This window comes from Vigna angularis, chromosome 3 (assembly GCF_016808095.1).
Source record: "Vigna angularis cultivar LongXiaoDou No.4 chromosome 3, ASM1680809v1, whole genome shotgun sequence".
NCBI classification, from domain to species: Eukaryota; Viridiplantae; Streptophyta; class Magnoliopsida; order Fabales; family Fabaceae; genus Vigna; species Vigna angularis.
The window spans coordinates 33,557,980-33,565,190 of record NC_068972.1 but is presented as its reverse complement, the minus strand read 5'-3'; positions in this window follow the sequence as shown (position 1 = coordinate 33,565,190).

The window sequence follows — 7,211 nt, the reverse complement described above, 5'->3', positions numbered from 1 at the left end:
GTAACAGTGAATTAGTTTAATTTGCATTCATACAAATGATATATTTCATATTGAAACAATTCAACCACATTCATCATTCACAATTCGTTTGCAAAAATATAACTTCATTTCATTTCATTTAAACAAAATATATAACCAGAAATACTAATGGCTTAGATAGCCATTGTAAGAAAAGAAAATAAGCAAAAACAAACTGATTTTTAAACACTAAGTCTTTTAAGAGCTCCTATCCTGAGTTAGATTCATCCATAAACTCCTCTTCACTTGACTCATGAGTATCATTTGACATTTTTGTTGAAGAGCTATCTACATAGTTCTTAATGAGCTCATTCACTTTGTTTTCCATCCGTACTTAAGACTTTTCCAATTTCCCAATCTTTTTAAAGGTTCTTTTGAATCTATCTACAACGTATCTTTCAAATTCTAACTTGGGAGTGAAGGAAGTATAACTTTCTTTAGTATTATTTAGACTTTTGACTAGGTTTTGAACATCTCTTAATAACCAGTCGTCATCAGTTTTCTTCAAACCAATACATGTGAGTATTGCCTTCCCAATCTCATTTGTTCTGTTGTACAAAACTTTGTTCTCTCCAATGAGAACTACTTGATTTAGTTTTAGGACTTTGTTGATGAACACTTCATATGGTAGGTTGTGCTCATCTTTAATTCCAGTGACAGTCATATGATTTTTAAGGATAGCAACCCAGTTTGTTGGTATCCTTCTATGTATTGCATTCAATAGAAATAAATCTTCTATTGACAGTCTGTCACGCAAAAATATTCCCAATAACAATATCCAAGCAAGAATGTATGCATACATCTTTTCTTCATTATCCATTCCTTTTTGCAGAAACAGTTTTCCTTTTCTGTACCTTCCAAGATATCTAAGACAATCTTTATATATTTGTTTCTTTGAAGTCCATTTGTTATACTCAGAATCTTGCTCATGAGACATACATCCTTCAGCTTTGAGTCCAGCAACTAACATCCATACATCATCATTTATAACAATATCCACTTCCTTTACTCGAGAGTGAACATCACCATTTATAACCTTTAGGTTATTGTAAAACACTTCGTCCAAGTTTGGGTAATAATCACTTTCATTTGAACAAATGTTGCAAGTCCCTGATGAGCAAGCCACTCCGGGACGAGAAGATCTTCACCCCTGAACAGGATTAGATCAAGTGATTTATGAGGAACGACTGCCTTGATCTTTTTCCAGCTTAAAAACCTGTCACGAGCTGCATCATCGCTTAGCCACTCAGTTGGGTTGGCGTTCCTTGTTGTCCTGGCAATCTTCTTGTTGCGTTTGGATGATGAGGATGATACAATTTTTGTGAAGGATTTTGTGGATGATCCCACTCAGTTTAGGGTTTTAACTTTTTAGTTTAGAAAGCAATGAATGCATAGCTAGATTTTCAAATCTAGAATTTATAAGGGCGCACATCAAATCATTATAGCATTAGGCCCATTTAGAAACTTTAGAAACAGAAAGCCCAGATAAAACATTTTAATCGATTTTATTAACTTTGAAATCGATTTCATTTTAATTCAATTTCATCCATAATAGAGAAACACAGATAGACAGTCAAATCAATTTCATTATCATTGTAATCGATTAAAAGTTGTGAACACCATTTTTCATTCTATTTTGCATAACAGACAAGCACACAACTTTCATACACATCAATACATATTCACAATCAGAATCAATGATGCATGAATGCATGAATTAACAACAGATGTTACCACAGAATGTTACTCAAGAGTTTTGATTACGTTCCATTGAATTTCACCCTTGAGTGTTGTCTGCTTCATGATCAGCTTACTTCCCTGCAAAACTTTCAAATGGTTTTTTAGTAGGTACCCAAATGAATTTAGGACCTTTCTTGTTAGTCACAAGAGGTTGTTCTTTAGGAATTCATTTGAATTTTTCTTTACGAACACCAACCTTCCTATAATAACAGTTTCTTACAGTATGTCCAATGGTATTGTAATAAAAACAAGCATTGGTTATAGGTTTCCTTAAATCAATAAGTTTCTTAGAATTGATTCTTTCACGCTTAGCCTTATAACCAATTTCTTGTCTATTTATAGCTCTACCCTGTGACCTTAACACAACCTCTAAATTATCTCTACCAAGTGTGAATTTAGCTAGTGAGCTGGTCAGATATTCTATTTTTCAGTATGAGCATGACAATTATCACAATCTTTTTCTACAACATTAATTTCAGTTTTAACATTTTTAGCAGATTGTAAAGCATGATCAAGTTAATTTCTAAGCTTATAATTTTCATCCACAAGGTTATTGATTCTATACTCAAAGTCTCTTCTTTCAGAGTTTAATCGATTAACCTTGTACTGCAGCATCCTTGCCTCTGCATGCAGCTCTTGAAAAGCGTCCAACAGTTGATCATATTTAACCTCAATTGGTTCACTCTTAAGGTCATTGTCACTGCTTTCAGAGCATATAAATCCAGCCATGAAGCATAAGTTTGACTTCTCTTCAATGCTTTGATCATCATCACTGGATGAGTCTTCATCGCTGCTCTCCCAAGCAATGTAGGCCTTTCTCTACTTGTTCCTTCTCATGTCTTGAGTGTACTTTACATCATCCTTTTGCTTGATTTTCAAGTCTAGACAATCTGCCTTGATGTGACCTTCCTTCTCACACTCATAGTAAGTGACAGTGGTGATCTTTGCATTCCTTTTGCCTCCTTTAGAGTTTCCTGCAAAGTTAGTTGAACCATTTCTATTTTTCATAAACTTAGTAAATTTCTTTACCATCATGTTCATAACTTCCTTTTTTGAAATGTCTGCATCAGAATTTGCGTTTGTTTCAATTATTCTGGAGGTTATTCTATTGGTAGCTTTAAGTGCAATAGACTGTTTCTATTTAGTCTCCTCTTCTTCCTTCAATCTTCCTAGCTCAAGTTCATGTTCCCTGAGCTTGCCAAAAGTGTAGCCATATTCATAGTGGTTAGAGTTTTTGATTCAGACATAGCTGTTACCTTTGGCTTCCAATTCCTGTTGAGACTTTTCAAGATTTTGTTATTGATTTCTTATGTCTCAAAAGTCTTGCCGAGAGCAATCAACCGGTTGACAATCTGAGTAAATCTTTTTTGCACATCGTATATGGTCTCTCATAACTTCATCCTGAACATCTCATATCCTTGCACCAAGGAGTTCTTTCTAGCTTTCTTTACTTCATTTGTGCCTTCATGAGTTACTTCAAGTACTTCCCTCATTTCTTTGGAACTCTTGCATGTAGATACCCTGAAAAACTCATCAATAGTAAGAGTAGAAGATATATCATTTCTAGCCTTAATATCATATTATGATGTTCTATTTTCCTCTTGACTCCGCTCAGAAAAAATTTTCAAAATGGGTTTTCCATCAACCAATTTAGTGGGTTCAAAGGCACCATTTAGAATAGCACCCCATACGCCTCTATTTACTGACTCAAGAAAGATCCTCATTCTAATTTTCCAGAAAGGGTAATTTTCAATAGCAAACAGAGGGGGTATGTTTGTAGATGTACCTTCACCGAAGGTTTGAGAAACAAAGGCCATTTCAGGATCAAATGATCGACTATACAAAAAGGGTAATCAATTTGTTTTTCAAATAACTTTTGAAAACCAGCTTTAGTACCAATTGTTAGAAATAAGGAGGTTTGTTTCTCCACACCAAGAGGGGGGGGGGTGAATTGGTGTTTCATAAAAACTTAAACTTTTCAAATCTTTTTGAGTTGTATAAGGAAATGTACATGCAAAGAAAGTAAAGAGATAAGGAAAGAAAATCAAACTCAAGATTTTTATCTTGGTTCGGCATCAATGCCTACATCTAGTCACTCTCCCAATCAACCTTAGATGGGAGAGTATTTCACTATAATGATCAGAGTATTACAACAAAGGTTTTATAAGCTCTCTCAGATATAAACACTTTTCCAACTCTCAATCAAATATAGAAATAGAATACACCTGCACACACAGAACCACTTGTCCTTGTTGTAGAAAACCTTTGAGAATCCCCTCTCAAATTCCAAGAGCTCATCACTCTTCTTCCTAACGCACACGTATAGGGAAACAGTAAATCAAAGATTGTAGAAACTTCTTGTCATCAAATCAGATACACCTGCAGTAGTGTTAATCTTATCAACCAATGTAATCCACGAAAATGCCTTTCAAGAATGCCATAAGATTCTTCAAATTCTTCACGTTCTTGATTCTTGGAGCGTATGTGCAACTTGTAAAATCTTTTCTCATAGAAAATATCAGATATGACAATTTACAATTGATCAAAAGTTTTTGTACTGCAAGCAATGAGTCAATATATAGTTTTTATCAGTTCAGACGCAAAATAATCGATTACGTTACTTATGTAATCGATTACATTAAATAGATGTAACAACATTACAACAAACTCGACTCTTAATTGAATGTTCAATTAATGTAATCGATTTGCAATTAATGTTGGTCAAACATGTTTAAAAATATGATCGTTAAAGTAGTTAGAACTAACATGGAATCAGTTTTCAAAAGAATAACTAACTTAATTGATTACGTAAAATGTGTAATTGATTAAGCTTAACACTTAAACACATTTTGAAAACTTTTCTCCTTCAAAATTCATCACAACACTTTTGAAAAAAATATGTGTAAAGACATGAGTTTTAATCGATTTAACAACTAATGTAATGGATTCAAACTTGTTGTTTTGTCACAGTTTAAAACATAAGCTGTCTGATGAACTTAATTGATTACAATAACATTGCAATCGATTAATTCATGCAGATATGCTTTTGTGCTTATGATCCACATCCACACATTAACACAATATGCATACAAACATAAACATTTCATAACCAGTAGTATCCAGAATCATCAGTATGTTCACATATGTATTAATGACAGTAAGCATGTACATATACACATATGTATCAACTATTGCAAACATATTTCTTATTGTGTCATGACAACATCCATGTGTTGTTACTGTCAATGTGTTGTGATCATAAAAAATAAACCCATCAGGGAGTGAGTTCAGCACTCATATTGCTCCCCCTATCAACAGTAGGAAATTGAAGGTATTTAAAAATGACAAAAGAAGAGTTTATGTGAAGTGAAATATTGTGGGGCAAAAGGGAAATATCCAAGGTATGCTTATTGTGCATATAAGGTTGCCTAAAGTACATGGCAGTTAAGGGAGATTATCAATACCCATACATGCAGTAAAGAATTTAATATATGTTTAGTGACTTCAAAATGGTTGAGTGGCATGTTAGAGAAGACCATAAAAGAAAATCCAAATATTAATCTGGCTAACCTCCAAAACAAAGTTTGTAAGAAATGGAACATTGATATGTCTTGATCTACAACCTTTATGGCAAAAATAATGGCATACAACAAAATTGAAGGTTGTTTCAAAGAATAATATAAAAAAGTATATGACTATGCAAATGAGTTGTTGAGGTCAAATCTTGGATAAACTATGAAAGTTAATGTAGAACCTAATGGGGAGAACCCATTATTCAAGAGACTATTTTCTTCAACATATTTTAGTGACTCGTCATTATTCACATACTTTCCACCATAGTGAAACACTACTTCAAAAACCAACTCATACATATATAACACTGTGAAATATAAAAATACCCAACAAAGAACAAATGTCACTAAGATATACTCTAAATGATGGCTCTGACACCATATTAAGAAGTGAATTTTAAGCCTAACTCAACTCTACAAAACCAGCTTGTAAACTGAGGTTAGCACCTATATATATACACTCTAAATTTACCTTATCTCTAGTCAATATGGGACTTCTAACACATTCTCTTTCACTGAGGTATATACATCTTGTGTGTGGCACTAGCATTAATGGATGGTCCGATAGTAGCTAGATAACGGGTGGAATGATATGTATCCAATAAACACAAATCTCACTAAGATAAGTTCTAACTCATCTCTTATACCATTTTAAGAAATGGACTTTAAGACTAACTCAACCCTACAAAACTGGCTTGTACGATGAGGTTGCACCCATATATATACACTATAAATTGACTTTATCTCTAGTCGATGTGGGACTTCCAAAACAATTATTCACATTAATTATTGTCTTGCACAACAATTCAAAACACATCACCAAAGTAAACAATACAACCACCAATGATCTCAACATCAAACACCACATTTCCATAGTAACTCTCGCACATAGCTTATCTCCAATATCTGCTCACCATTAGACCAACCACTCTTCTTGCTTCCTAGAAGTATCATAGATAGAGTATGTTTCTCACTACTTCCCAAAAGTATTATGTGCTAAGTTCATTCCCTAGTGCTTTTTAGAGAGTGTTACTGAAAGAGTACACAGGTTCCACTTTTTACTACTATCCTAAATAATGTTATGAGCAAAGTTCATGAGCAGTAAAACTATGGATACCCTTCTCACTACTCTCCTAAAAAGATTAGGAGACAATCCGCATACTTAGGCTTTTTGTCATCCTCAGTTACTAGTTAAAAACCAAGACAATATTATACTAAAATAACTTTAACGAGAGCTTTATTATCTTTTAATATTAACATTTTAATTTATTAAGTTTTCAAATAATTGAACTTATAATATGCATGAATTGCTCATGATTGGTTATTTTGAAAGTCTTGCAGCTAAGCATAAGTAATTTGCATATAAATGTTCTTGCTTTTGAGTGAAATGAAAAAAAAACACTATTTTGATATCATGATAGCATGATCTGTCATAGTTGTCTAACCAACAACAAGTGCATCAATCGCAATATAACAAGTATAAGTAAATATATCCTTCTCTCTTAAGGGATTTGTGCACCACTTAACAACTCCTGAACTTAATAACTTAATTAAACCACAAAGTTCACACAAACACAAGAAACTCTTTTTGATATTTTCATTAAATAGTTGGTGTGCAAGGAAATGTAAAATAAATTATTTACAATTAGTTAAGACTAGAATTCATTTATTTCATTCTCATGTATTCATAAACATCTCAATTTCATATTCAAGTCAAAATTAACTCATCAATATACTCAAATTCTCACCCTAATAACTTTGATCCTATGATTTATCAAGTTTCAATCCTTTGCATCCTCAACAAACAACCATGCTTTAAGTTCAAGAGTCTAAGATTACTAATGAATCAAGTTCTATTCCTACATACAAGCATTCAATTTC